This window comes from Rattus norvegicus, chromosome 18, assembly GCF_036323735.1.
Source record: "Rattus norvegicus strain BN/NHsdMcwi chromosome 18, GRCr8, whole genome shotgun sequence".
Taxonomy (NCBI): Eukaryota; Metazoa; Chordata; class Mammalia; order Rodentia; family Muridae; genus Rattus; species Rattus norvegicus.
The window spans coordinates 63997002-64010450 of NC_086036.1; the positions used below are offsets into that span (position 1 = coordinate 63997002).

General features: G+C 43.7%; 1 protein-coding gene across 19 annotated transcripts in view; it reads left to right on the forward strand.

The window, feature by feature from the left end:
- The window catches only part of Ldlrad4 (low density lipoprotein receptor class A domain containing 4), a 329078-nt gene that overhangs the window by 207913 nt on the left and 107716 nt on the right, over positions 1-13449 (forward strand). Inside the window, exon 2 of one of the 19 annotated variants that reach the window (XM_039097117.2) lies at positions 10879-11092. The exons of the other annotated variants lie outside the window; for them this stretch is intronic. The gene's annotated coding sequence lies outside the window, so the exon portion shown is untranslated. The remainder of the gene's footprint in view (positions 1-10878; positions 11093-13449) is intronic. 19 annotated transcript variants of the gene reach the window in all.

Sequence of the window (13449 nt, forward strand, 5' to 3'; positions counted from 1 at the left end):
ATGATGGGCTGGTAATCCTTGTAAGCTAAAATCAGCCCTTCCTTGCCCAAGTTGCTTTTGGTCATGGTATCTGGCCACTGCAACGGAAAGCTAACTTAGAACAGTGTCCAGGATCAGTGAGGGGCGTGAGAGAAGCAGCTGCATCGTAAGAAGAGGCAGGGCTAAGATCATTCAAGGCTTCCTAGACCACTGAATGGAGTTTCGGATGAGACCTAAGAAGTCAGAACAGAGCTAATGATGTGACCTGATTAAAAGATTTGTCTAGCTGCTGTGTGGAGCTTAGATTGTCTGGGGACAATGGCGGGAGCAGGGGAATCTGGCTATGCTGCTGTAGAGACAGTGGAAGCAGGAGGAAGTGGCCATGCGGACCTCAGTGGAGAAGGTCAATGGCGGTGCCTGTGTTGAACAAAAGGTCAGCAGGGACTGCGGGTGATCACAGGTGTAATGAGAGAGTGAGAGGGGACAAGAACTGTCCCTAGGTAGTTGGCCTGAGCCTGGAAGAGGATGGTATCACCAGTGACCCACACATGGGACCGTGGGCTGATGCTGAGTACTCTGAGTTTGGTTATATCAGTGTACAGTGCACTGTGAGCCCAGGCTGGGTCCCTTCTGGGAACCCTTGTGCCACCGTCAGCGTTTAAAGGTGACTCAAATACGGTGGCCTGAACTGCAGGAAGAAGCCTGAGGTGGGGTGTGGGGGAAGAGGAACTTCCTGGGTTGATTCTTACCCCCTTCCACCCCAGTCCGAGCAGCGGACAAGCAGGTATCACCGAGCGGCTTGTTATCTATCAAAGGTGGTGCCAGGGGATCCATCCACAGATCTGAGGACCCTTTGCCCTAGGAGCAGTAGTTCCCATGTAGGCTTCAGATCCGTGAATGGTAATACTACCCGTGCAGGCCGTGAGTGTTGGAACCCTTAGCTCTTGACAGCAGCCAATGCTAACCCGAGTCTAAGACCCTCAGCTCTAAGGATTTTCCCCCATAACTTGTTTACTCATATTATATCCCGATTGCAACCCCTCTCCCTCCTCTCCTCCCAGTCCTGCCTGTACAAATCCCTCCCCTTTAACAGCACACTGAAGTCTCTCTCTTGGCAACTGGGGCCTCCTGCAGGTGCTCCTCTCTAGCTGCCCGGGTTTTCTTTCTCCCCCTTAGTGTCCTCTCTTATTTTTGCCATGGCCACTCTGGAACACCTCAGCTGCTCCGTTAGCCATCAGACAGCTGGCTGCTCAAAGTCTCCCACAACTCTGTGGCCCTGGGACAACACAAAGTACTGTCTCTGAGAGACGGGGCACTCACCAGGGCTCAGGACTTGTGAAGCTGTTCAGGAACCAGTCTGTGGCTCTGGTAGGGATCTCGGGGGCATAAGTATCCTTTTTGGGTCCCCAGGCAGTGCCAGAAGGCACAGGCCACAGGCAGAACCCAAGTGTCTGGTTCAGGAGTGCATTGTTGCTTCTTCAGCTGGTAGGTCGTTCCCAAGTTTGTCAGTACGTCTTCAACCATCAAGCTGTGGCAAGACAGTGCTCTGTTAGGCTGCTGCAGCCAGCATCCTTACTGCCACTGCTCTTTCCTGTCTCTGCTGCTGCCTGTGTCCTGGTACCTGCTCAGCCCACCCTACCGGAAACAGGAAAGCAAGGGCCACTTGGACGAGTCCGTATTTGGCCGAATAGTGCATCATCAGGGAAGGTAGCTCAGGAGAGTGTCTCCCAGGCCGCTCACTAAGGGAGCCCAAGCAGCCTGCATAACTGACCCTGAGAAGAAGAGTGGTATTTGGAGCAGTTATAGTTGTTCATTTGTGGCCAATCATAGTTTACTTATTATCAGTCAGAGCCTCCACCAAGGACGGGCTCTCCCTGTGGAATAGGGAGACAAGGTTCAAAGGGCCTTGGGATAATGGAAAGTGTGACACAAACTGTTTGGAATAACGGTTGCCAAGCGGCGCTTTGAAGAGCCAGGGAATCGGCAGCAATCTTTGCATAGTTGCCTGGAGGCATCTGCATTCAAGATGGCTGGCACTGGCATAATCGTCCAGATAACTGTTATGGTGATAGCCCTTTTGCTCTAGGCAGCCAAGACAGCAACTGAGAGTTCAATACCCACTAATTAGGGAGCCCAATTACTCCAGGCCCAATATTTTTGCTAATGTATGGAAATGAGTGTCAGGAGGTGTGCTTACAGTGCAAGCCTAACTTATCATTAACACTCACAGTGATTTTCAACACATGCTTTACATGTGGGTCAGCAGTCTCAGTACCTCGTTGGCTTTGTTGCTATGACCCTGACGTATAATTTATAGCCAGACATGGTGATCTTCCAGCACTGCTTTTTCTCTGCGTAGGATAGCTTTGGTAGTTTGGGGTCTTTTGTGCTTATGGATTCTAGGATTGTGTGTGTGTGTGTGTGTGTGTGTGTGTGTGTGTGTGTGTGTGTGTGTAAGTCATCACTGGAGTTTTGATGGAGGCTGCATTGAATGAGTAGATGGCCCATGGTAACAACCATTTCACAGTATTAATCTTGCTGACCCATAGTCTGACTTTTAATGCCTTCTTTAACTTCCTCCTTCCGTTGCCCTAAAGTCTTCAGGCTAGTGTTCTTTGTTTGAGTTTTAAGGGATAGTGAATAGAAAACTTTTTTCAAGGTCCTTTCTTGGCAAATTAGTTATTGGTATTAGGAAGCTACTGATTTATGTGTGCTTTGATTTTGGTATCTCCCAGATGTTGGGGTTTTCTATGGGGTCTGTAGAATGTGTTAACTATAAGATTAAGCCATCTACAAATAGGCCTAATTGGACTTCTCCCTTTCCTGTTTTATTCTTTAAAAAGTTTCCCTGCCTGATTATTCTACCTAGGAGAAAGCACTATATACAAGTGGAAGGGATAGGGACTCTTGTCTTCCTTCCAATTTTAGAAGGAAGTGGTTTATTTTTCCCTGTTCAGTCTAATGCTTTCTGCAGATTTGTCAAGCATATTCTTATGTGGAAGGATGTTTCTAGTTTCTAGTTTCTTCAGGACTTTTAAAGGGCATTGAAGTTTTCAAAGTTTTCTATAAGCACTGAAATGTTTTGGTGACTTTGTATTATATGTTTATGCACTAATAATGAACGCAGGGCCATTTTTTTTTTTTTTTTTTGCATTGCTCACTAGTGAAATCTAATTGATTAAAGTGTCTGATCTTCTGGACCAGTTGCTGAATTTAGTTTGCAAGTATTTCATTGAGAATTCTGCATCAGAAAATTATTGTTCTTTTTTTTTTCTGTTGAATTGTTTTCTGGCTAATAGTTATTTCTTAGGGATAAATACTTCTGACTTCTAAAGCAATACTGATAGCCGTCTACTTTCCTCTTACATTGCCTTCCCTGTATACCAAAGGTTTAGGTAAATTGAACTTTAGTTTTCTTTTCATTCTAGAAAAAATTTAATTTCTTAAATAATATACTGGTTACTCAGGAGTATATTGTCCAGTCTCTGTGTATCCATCATTTCTATGGTTTCTCTAGCTGTGAATTTCTGGTCTTAGTTAACTGCGATCTAAAGAATACAAGAAAAATTCCGGTTGCTTACATCTGTTAAGTGTGGCTCTGCACCTATAATTTGACCTTGTAAAGAAAATTCCATGGGTTACTGAGGAGGAAAATGTGAATTTCAGGCATTGGGTTGAATATTCTATAGGGGCCCTTTATGACCATTTGAGCTATTCTGCAATTTATTGATGATATTGGGTCATTGATGCTACCCACTAAGTGCTGGATACAAACACAAAATGCTTTTGTAGACATGAATAGCATTTTTAAAAATGAAATTGGGTAAATGGCATTCTTCAATGACATTGGGCTTATTGACATTAGGCATAGATATGTTTAAAGTTGCTATAAATTGTCTTTTTATCCCCCTTATTAATCTGTAGTCACCTTCTTTGTCTCTTCGGACTCGTTTTGGCTTGAATTCTACTTTATGAGATGTACGTTTAGCTCCTCCTGGTAGCTTTTGGCTTGTCACGGCGTGGCACATTGTTTCTCATTCTTCCACTGTCGGACTTGGTGTGTGTTCGCAGGGAGACCTGTTTCTAGTAGAAAACAAATAGTTCAATCTCGTTTCTTAATCCAGCGAGCTGCTGTGCGTTTTCTAGTCTTGTGATTTAACACCGATTACCTTTTAAATTGTGGCCGAGGGTTGTTTCCCAGTGTCCATGATTTGCTCTTCTGTTATTTACTTTTGCATCTTTGTTTTCTGTTCACCCCCATTGCTGTTAGGGGATCTCTAGGTTACTGAGGGAGCCGTGACCGTTTCCTGCCTTGCCTAGTGAACGCATTCCTTTCCTGCACTAGAGTGTTCCTCAGTGTGCTGCTCACCTTTTCCCTCTTGTCTTTCACACATTTGTAGTGCTGGCTTGGTCCTCATGGAATTTTGAAATACTGTTCTCTGCTGCACTTGCAAAATAGATTTTTCTGGAGGTAGTAATATTTTTCGTTTGTACCCATTTACTCTCAGGCCTTAAAATATTACCCCCATGTTTTTCTGTCTTTGTTGAGAGGTCTGATGCCACTTGGACAAATAGTCTTTATATTTGAATAAACTTTTTTTCCCCTTAGACGTTTTTTATCATGGAATTTAAAAAAAATAATCTTTTGTGTTGCCTATCATGTGCTGTGGTGAGGTTCTTGTCTGGCCATGTGTATTTGGGATTTTATACAGTCTTGTGTTTTGATGCCCATTTCTCTCCAAACATAGATGTTTTGCTTTGATATTTGTTTTAGCAAGAAGGATTCATTGGAAGAGGTAAAGGAAGGAGGGTGGGGAGAACCCAACATGCCTTCCTCTTTGTCATTTGGCCCCATGATCTCTAAGATAATGGATGTGTGCTATACTGGGTCTCTTTCCTATGAGTGGTCATTTAGGAGGTCCTTGCTTCTAGAGAAGGTGCTGGGGTACCCTGAAGTATGGAATGGTGTGGTCCTAGACCTAGAATACACAACGCTTGGCAAGGAGGGCTTATTAAGCATTGGTGTCTGTCGAGAGGCTGTTTTTCCTGCCACCAGAGGGCTTGTCTCCGTGTTTGGAGGACAACTGACTCTAAACATTACCTAGCAACAAAAAGACCTGGAGTCCGTTGGAGATATGGACAGATGTTACTAATCATACTGGTGAGCCTCTGTGGTTCTAAAGGGCAAAAGGAAATATTAACACTTACTGTGTTCTTAGACTCGTCTGACACTAAAGCATATGTTCTCTAAAAAGGAAGCAAACTACCTTACTTCTGTTTAAAGCAGCTCTGTTGTTGTTGTTTTGGGTTTCTGTTGGTTTGTTTGTTTTTAGTTAATAGGATTTGTTCCCACTGTGGTGGTCTCAGTTGGAGAGATTAAGGACTAAAACCTTAACAAGAACTTTTCTCTAATGACGTCTCATGCAGTGTGCCTCCTGAAAGTTTGTCTTACTTTTCTGACACCTGCATGTGTGTCACCAAACACATAAGATGCATCTTCTTTTACATATTGCACATATGATGTTGACTTACGTACATTATAGAAAATATACAGAATGAGTGACGTTTTGTGGAACCTGAAGAAAGTATCTTAAGTGGTAAGAAGTTTGGGTGGACCCCTCCCCCCATTGTCTCCCAGGCTTTATCAATGAATTGCTAAACTGTTGTCAAAGAAGACTTTATTATGGAGGGCATATCTTCCAAAGTCACCTTTCCAGATTTTACAAACATGGAACCTAATGAATTTATACTATGTGTAAGGTCATCTGCATCCCAGGAATTCTGCCCACTGTCCTGGAAGCTAGAATGAAGGGTTTTTCCGAGGGAATAAATCATTGTCTGAGAGCATGGCTGACCTCTGAATAGAAATCTGTGGAACTCCTCAAAAGGGCTCACATGGTGGTGGAGTTCTGAGGAAACAATGTTAAAATTCCGCTGACTATCTATAAAAGTAGTTTCACTATGGAAGTGAAAGCATCAATCATTTGTTCTAATGGCCTCAGTTCCTAGGTTGGAGAATAGTTGCAATTCTCATGTCAAAGAAGTGAATGTGGGGTAATGTATTATGGAATTGAAAAACAATTGAACCTGATTTTAACCTTAAAATGGAAAGTCTTGAGGCTAAAATTCTACTGGCAAGTGAAATGATAAAATTGTGGTTCTTCAGTCAATGTGTGCTCTACTGGATGGCCTACGGAAGAAGACTAGTACCGTCATGTGGAATGAGTCTGTCTTTCTGAGGAAATTAGGAGCATGTGTTTTTGATTTTCTGGAACCTAACATAGTATTCTTGAAAGAGGCTGTTATGAAAAATGTTGCTTAGTAAAAAGGAAGGGAAGGCATCGAAAATACTTAAACTTCCCTTCAACCATTATCTCTTGGAATCTAAGTTGAGAATAAGTTTATAAAAATCAAATTCCTGATCAAGAAGTGTCCTCAGAAGTTATCCAGTTAAACTCTTATCTTTAGGTAGCTATCGATGTTGTACAGAAAAGGTAGCTGACTTCCTCTGGGAGTACGTACCTCATCTTGATAAGATGTAAAATCATGGACATTCTGCTGTGTCACCGAATTCAGTGAATGTGAAGCTCCCCTCCCCCATCTTCTAACTCAAATAGCCATTGTCTGCCGGCTCTTGGGTAAAATTTTCTCTGATTGGCTTTTTATCCCACAGCTCTTAGCCCTACTCACTTGGTGATAAATCTCTACCCTATTGGCTCTACGGACACACCTCTCTGATCCCTTTCTGGATATCAAGCTGAGGATAGAGGAAAAGGAAATACCACGCTACAGAAGACAGTTCTAGCTGGTCTCCATAGGAACCCGTGAGCAGTCCGGAAGAAAAGAGATGAGCACTGTGAAGGAAGCTGTGGAGATTTCCGCTGAGTCACGGAGAAGGGAACTAGAGTAGACTGTCTAATAAGATGGTGGGCATGGTCGTCCGTGAATACACGAGCCATGCCTCCTCAGTGAGGCCTCCGCCTGTGATTTTCGAGGGTCGTGCTTGAATCTAGGAGATCAACTAAATAGCTCTGTCTCCCCTGATGCCTATATTTGAGTCTTTTCAGGGTATTTTGGTGACTTCTTGTCAGTACTATCGGTCTAATGCTTTTGTTGACTCTTTGAATGCCATCGTTTCAGCTGACCCCAGTCTTTCTGTTAAATAGTGGCTCCTGTAGAGAGGAAAAACAGCAGAACTCGAAGTTCATCTTTAAGGTGCTCAGCTACGTTTTGCGTGTCTGGACTTAGAGGATTTATGAGTTGGCACCCAACCGGGCCCCTATGTTCAGTGGTTTCAGAGGGAAGGAAGCATATCATAGAAATCTGACTCTGTTTTTTCACACCCACGATGAGTGAAGGGATTAGGAGTTGGGAGTGAAAGAGTGCGATGTCAACAGTTCTCAAAGCGCCCCAGTGGACTGAAAGACAGACAGCCGAGTCGCCTGGGAGGTAGAACTTTCCCACTAATAACATTTAAAGATTTTGTATTTACTAGCTCAGTGGAAACTAGAGCACGCACACCTTCAGGAAATCCAGCAAGATGACTTCATTTGTTCTCAGTCTAGAGTGCTCATTAATTAGTCATCATCAATTAATTACCAATTTGTAAAATTGTAGCCTGCCTCCTTCCTAACGGGCTTTCCCTAGCTTAAATAAAAATGAAGTTGAAACAGCTTAGCATGGGGGATCTTATTTGTTTATTTACGTTCTTATTAAAACAAAGATGTTGTCTAACATTTTTAAATGGGTGACTACTATATATATGCATACTACATATACTATATATGTGTATATATGCTATATATGTATACTATAAATACTATATATGTGTGTATATATGCTATATATACATATATGCTATATGTGTATACATATATACTATGTCTGTGTGTATGTATACTATATATACATGTATACTATATATACTATATGTGTGTGTGTATATATACTATATATTTATATATGTGTGTGTATATTGTTGTTGTTGTTGAGTGTTGCATAGCCTGGGTTGATCTTGAATTCTTGAGCTTCTGGTCTCAGCACCCAGTGCCGAGGTTACCAAATATACACTATCACACCCGGAACAACTGAGCACTTTTATTAGTGCTATTTGCTACCACCTGGAGAATGGAGGCAGTACTTCACATCATGGGATCAGATTAGAACATATGCAAGGACCTTAATTTTCCCATGTGGCACAGGAGTAGAATCCATAGACCTTCCCCAAATTTGGCACATTGCCCCAACGGTCTTCTGAGCCCCATCCTCTAAAGTGTCCCCATTGCCTTGAGACCATGAGAATGGAGACATATCCCTTCTCTGGCCCTCTCTGCTCGCTGCCTCCCCCACTGCAGAGTGATGCTAGATCTTCTTAGACGGTCCCTAGGATCACCCAAAGGTAACTCCCGCTCTCACAGCACTGTCTTTCTGAGGAGTTTACTTGGCATCATGTGTTCACAGCCCTTCCTGGAGCAATGCCTGAGGGAGGGGCGGTATTATTCCTAACCCCAAATTATTGAGGTGACCAAATTATTGACAGATTGTGACTGCCCTTTGTCCTTTGTGTCCTTTATTTTTTCTGATTCAAAAAAAAAAAAACAAATAAAAATGATTTTTATTTTTTTTTAAACCAAGTAGAGGCTGATGCCAGAGGTCTTTAAGGTAGTAACAAGGGAAGAAACTAAATGGAAGGAAAGAGGCCCTGACTACCCCTGTAATATAATTTGCTGGGTGTGGACAGTGACTACAGAAGCAAGATTAACAAGGGAGTCGGTCCGGGAAGGTGCGGCAACCAGAGTGCCTGTAATCTGTGAGTCCATTAAACCCAAACCGAGGATCAAAATGAAGAGGCATAGCAGGTATGGGGCTGTTTTTGTAGAAGGGAGAAGAAACCAACTAGAATATTCTGTGCTTCCAAATCCTGCCACAAACAAGGTAGCTGGAAGAAAGGCTTGAGATTCCTGTCTGCTACCTACCCTTTAACCTGTCTGTAAGCTCCAGATTTACAGCCACCCAGGGAGTCAGCTGTGGGAGGGGCCTGTGGAGCCAAGGATATTTGAAGGAACTGCAGGGGGCCCTGAAACCCCGCATTGTTAGGGTGAAGTAAGGGCTGGGGAGAGGGAAGAGTCTGAGCCCTTTCCTGTCCTCTCCTTAACAAGATTCCCGCAAAAAAATTAAAAAAAAAAAAAGAGAGAGAGAGAAATCCTGCCTTTTCCACCTTTAATCTTAAACAGATACAAGGACTAAGATTTAATGTAAATGAGCAAAATAACCACGATGAAACTGGCATCGATGTCAAATGAATGCGATCGCCTACACTAGAAATATTTACCCGATGTGTCCTGCCAGTTAGATTTTGGCATTAAACCTAGACATTACCTCATCCTCCTGGGCAGACGGCCGACTGCAATGCTAAGCAAGTCTGCAGACACGGAGGGTTGAGTACCTGCCCGATGAACAGGGCAGCCCAGGCTCAGAGTGGAAGCAGTTTCCTGAGCATTGTCTGCCTGTGTATGACTGTCTGCGCCTCCTCCTCCTCGACCCCCTTCGTCCCCTTCCAGCCCTCAGTAGATAATTCTTGTCCATTTTCAAGTTCTTTTGCTATTCTTTATTTTTAAACCTTGAAGGGCACACTGTTAAAAGGTCTGCTAGCTAAGTGGGTGGGTGTTAGTACACAGAAACTTGAAATGTTAGAAGGAGGAAGAGAAGCGCCTGTGTGTGCATGCACAGAGCATAGCATGAATGTGTGTGCACAGACACACACACACACACACACACACACACACAGACATATGCACACAGCTCTGTGAAAATGTGGATGAAAAGGTGCCTTGGGTTTGTTTAATTCATAATGAATGAAGAATTATCTTTTTTTTTTTTTTTTTTTTTGGAGCTGGGGACCGAACCCAGGGCCTTGCGCTTGCTAGGCAAACGCTCTACCACTAAGCTAAATCCCCAACCCCCAGAATTATCTTTTAAAGAGGTTGTGTTTCAGCAAATGAAATAATATTTAAAGCATCAAGTATTCTTCACACTTCTAACCCAAGAAAGTGTAACGTGTAAATTGTTAGTGTGGTTGCCAAGGCCCAAGCTGAAGGCCTTGTGCTATCAACATAGTGGTCCATCACCGAGTTTGCCACTGTAACACTTCAAATCCCTCTATGCCTTTGCCATAAACCTCTCTGAAATTAACAAGCTATAGTATAGAAATTTGGGTTTGTATGATTGACACTGCTAGGTTAGATGGTGAAGTCACTGGGAAATACTTCAAATATTCAGATATCCCTGAATGAAAGTACTAAATATTTATGTCAGTTTTCCCAGCTGGAACACCTTTTCTTTTCTTAGTTATTGAGAGTATAGTATAATATAGTATGGCTTATAGCTTACCCATCGGTGCCACATTACCAAAAAAAAAAAAAAAAAAAAAAAAAAAAAAATCTGTCCTAGAAGAAACAGGCTCTGTGTTGGGCTTGACTAATTAATCACTAACCGAATACATTTCATGATGGTTCTTTTTGAAATTTTCTGCTTTTATTGAATAACTTTAAAAATGTGCTTAGCTCCTACCAGGCATGGTGGTGCTTCCTAACCCATGGTCCAACTCTTCAGAGGGAGGCAGGAACGTCTCCTAACTGCAGAAGGTGGGAGCTGGCCTGGCCAACATAGTGAGGCTCTGTTTGGAAGAGAAAGATCTTAGTTATATGTAAATCCTTTTTTAAAAAAAATCCCATGACATTCCCCAGATTAGAATATTGATTTTTGGCCTGTGTGTTACCAAACACACGGAATTCATGTGAGCCACCAAGTCGTGAATACGTTTTTTAATGCTAGCAGCTGCTCAATACATAGCTATGCAAGAGGGCTTTCTAGTACTTTTTTATTATTCGTTGATACCAGATGGAGGCTGCCACAAGATCCAGATGCAGTAACTCGGAGTCAAGACTCTGCCTTTCTTCAGTCGTCCTGCGGCATCTCAGCTGGGAGAGGTCCTCATGGCCTGTGTGGTTGTTCATGGAAGCCTTAACTTGCATCTGTGGTCGGTTTCACTAGACAGCTGACCACAGACTCATATTTTTTTCATGGAGACTTTGTGTCCTGGTGGTTGTTACAAGTAAGTAGACGTAATAAATACCCGCCGGTGGGAAGGCTTTTGGGGGGCGGGGATTAACTGGGAATGAAGGGCCACAGAGAGCTGACTTGGTTGGTTTGGCGGCGTGCACAAATATGTTCAAGTGTGGTCACACGCGTGTGGGTGTGTGTGGAAGTCAGAGGTTGACATTGGGTGTCCTTCTCAGTCATCCTCCACTTTAATCACGGAGGCAGGATCTCTCATTAGACTTGGCAGCCAGCTTGCTCCTACTACCTGGTGACTTCCTCCTAAGCACCGGGGTTACAGGCAGGCTATTGCTTCTGCACAGCGTTTGCGTGGGTGCAGGGGATCTGAACTTCCCTATTCGTGCTTGTACAGCAAGCTTTTCATGCCCCGAGCCACCTTGCTAACTTTCTTCCTTTATTCGATTAGCTTGCGTCCACTGGCTACGCTACACTTCTAGAGTGTCCTGAGAGCACCGGGTTACTGCCCTGGAGGTGACCGTTTCTATAGTTATGCTTATGTCAGAGTGACATGACAGACCATTTCCAGTTTTACGATGTCTTCGAAACTGTGCTACGCTTATATTTATGTTGGCCGGTTTCCTCTTTTGATTGCTAATCTTTGTGATGTGTTAGGGAGGCAGGAAACAAAGTCCCTACATTCTCTGCTGTCTGAAGGTGAATCCCAGCCTCCAGCCATGCAGAGTCCAGTTGCCAAGAGACTTGGAAAGAAAGACCTGCTGTTCATCTGTTACTCATATAGTGGTCTGTGGGCAGAAGGGCGGACTGCCAAGTATGCATTTCAGTCACTCACAGTCCATATACCGTGATAACTGGAATTCGAACCGTGTGGTGCAGGGGAGGCGTTTGTTGATTAAATCATAGTAACTGGGCTGTGGTAGGATACTTGCTTAGTGTGTGCAAAACCCTGGGTTCCACCTTCAGGAATTTGAAAGAGAGTAAGGGGTTGTGTGTTCGAGGATGCGGAGGGAGGAAAGGAAAGGGCATGTGATGTGATTATGGCCTAATCTCAAAAAATATTTCAGAAACTGTGATGACATGGAAATGTCTTCCTAGAATCTGACCTGGCCAGCACAAGGACAACCATACATGGTTAGCACTTAGCTAAAGAAGGGTTCCTGAGCACTGACATTTCCAGTTAAAACTGTACTGTAAGGAGCTGAGACATTTTCTGCACCTCATTCAGACTTTTTAGGCCTTCTGTGAGAGGTCAGATAACCTTAAAGTTTCTGACCACTACATATTTGTACGGTGGAGGTACGAGAGAAAGAGAAGAGGGGAGAGAGGGAGATAGAGAGGGAGAGAGACCCAAAGAACGTCACAAGGACGACTAACTGAAAATACTAGGAAGATCTAAGATACCTGGGCTCTTTCCTGGATCCAGACTGACCCCCACTCAGGATCTCGTGAGGGGCCTCCTACCTCCCAGTGCTGGAGACAGACTTGCCATCTCCAGTCCAGAGACCAGGTGCCGAGACGGAAAATCTACAGGACAAAAGGAAAGTAGGGTCAGAAGGGATTACTGAACTGACAAGGCATGGATGGGGAATAAGAGGACGTCATAAAAACAAAACAAAAACAAAAAAACCCAAAACAAACAAACAACCCAAAAAAAAAAAAGATGTCAAGGAGGTGCTAAGCAGACCTTTCTGTTTGCAAGGAACTAAATTCAGGTTTTCCAGAGAAAAAGAGACACAATGTAACAACAATGATTGGAGGGACCGTTGAGCTCCGATTAGGTTTCCCTGGGAATGGTGGGCTATGTTTTGTGTGTCTTTGCCATAGGGACCTGAACACAGCCTGTAGAGGCAAAGGAGGCAAGAGTGCTAGCTCCAGGTGCCACCAGATTTCAGGTGGCGATGGAGATTCCCGGGAATTGGGTGCGAGGCCATCGGCCATCGGGGCTCCTTGTGGTAAACACTCTGGCTGTTACCGTTGTTCCCTGAAGGTCTGGGGATTGAAAGCATAATGGACCAATTTACTTGGCAGAGGAAATTCCATACGGCATCCAGGTTGGCTGGCTGCCTTCAGTTAGGTTTACAATGAGAATTCCAAGCCAAATGTGGAATGGAAAAATGTTGAAACTGTGGGGTTTGCTGAGGGATGGAGTGTGAATGAGTCGGAAGCTGTGGAAAAAGCCGTTGGGGACGAAGTGGCAGGGATTGTTAAGGAGGTTAGCATGGTTAAAGAGGTTAGCCTGCCTAATGCAGGCTAGCACGGCGGTTAACAAAACCGTGTTTAATGGCATCTAAACTAAAAACTAAAACGAGGATATGAAGTTGGATGGATAGGAGGGGGAAAGGGTGCATTAGCTCCAGGAGTTAGGGTGATTATAATCAAAATATATTGTATGCA